Raw genomic sequence first — 1,481 nt, forward strand, 5'->3', positions numbered from 1 at the left:
TTAAAGAGAAAAACGTAAAACTACAGAAAAGAAAAACATTCTAAGTGAACTTTTAGATGCTTCTAGATTGTATTACCAAGAATTTATAGCCAGGTGCCAAAAAAGAAAATTAAGGCAGCTGAAAGCTAATTGGGGAGGCCAAAGTAATTCACCTGCTGTAGCTCACTGATGGATAACAACACTGCCAGGTGCTACGGGGAAATGGTCTGCATAGGTCTACAGTGTGAGAGATGGTGCCACAGAAAGTGTCCTATAGTCTTACGAGTTTTAGCAGAAATGTTCATGGTAAAATAGCATTATCTTGTATCAATAAAAATATTAATAACAGATACTGAGCTATTACTTAACCCTCTTTAATTACTAAGACACTAACCTATAATGGAGATATTTGATAGACATATTTTCTTTTTTTTATTGGATACACATATTTTCTACAATAATTTTGTTTACATGCAGAAACATGATACAGACCCTGAGAAGAATAAAAGACACAGCACACTGTGTTAAGAGGGCTGCGTATGTGTCTGTATGTGTGTCATTACTCTGTATTTAGACATAAGGATACAAGCAAAGGTTCGAATAAGTTTAACTTTTTGGATGTATGTGCATTGGAGACTGCACAAGAAGGGGATGGGAGTAAGTCCTGATGTCAACCCTAGAAACACCACACTAACCAGAGGAAAACACACAATTTCCCCTGAAAAACAATTATCTCAAAGTTACCTTCAATCAAAGGCTCCGTTGCTAATGATGGAAACAGACGCACACATGCATAATCAGCGGATTGATTTAACATCAGAGTTAAATCTTCTCACTGATTCTTTTTCATAATTTGTAGAATGCACAATAGCAATATTCGGCAATATTTTATAACTCATTTAACTATTGGATTACGTCTTAGAAAATAGTTAATTATCTCTTTCCTATGTTCTTCAGAGTTGGTAAAATGTTAGTGAATGTACCTGTTCAATGTGGTGTACTTACACAAACACATGAAATTACTTTCTCAAAAACTACTTTAAAATCACTTTACTTAAATACTACACTTGATCTTAGCCAAAAGGCAGAGAAGTGATAAAATCACTTGACTTAAATACATTTTAGCTAGGATCGTCATTGAAATTTTTATACAACCCTTTCACATAAAAGTTGCACACCTCTGAAAATATAAATATTAACTAGCAATTCTACTCAAATTGTGAGAGAAGCATGGTCCTTTGGACATTTCCTGTTTGATACAAGCTAACAGTGAGATAAAAAGTATTAGATTGTTAAAACTGACCCTGTAAAATAGGATCTTTCCTTCCGTTTAATTGAATTAACTACATTAAAGAAACAGAAGAAAATGTTTTTCCTTAGAAAGTGTTAAGTGCTTGAAAAATTCACTCAACAAAGTGGAATGTTAAGTGCTGGTTACCAAAAACTCTGAACCTCATAGCTGAAAGTCTAACTTCTGCCTAATCTGCCTTTGGAAAACAAAA

The 1,481-nt window shown here is 33.8% G+C and overlaps 1 pseudogene; it reads right to left on the minus strand.

The window, feature by feature from the left end:
• Positions 1-932: 932 nt before the first annotated feature.
• On the minus strand, positions 933-1,076 carry LOC128595291 (uncharacterized; annotated as a pseudogene).
• Between the last annotated feature and the right edge of the window lie 405 nt (positions 1,077-1,481).

Source organism: Nycticebus coucang, chromosome 9 (genome assembly GCF_027406575.1).
Source record: "Nycticebus coucang isolate mNycCou1 chromosome 9, mNycCou1.pri, whole genome shotgun sequence".
Lineage (NCBI taxonomy): Eukaryota > Metazoa > Chordata > Mammalia > Primates > Lorisidae > Nycticebus > Nycticebus coucang.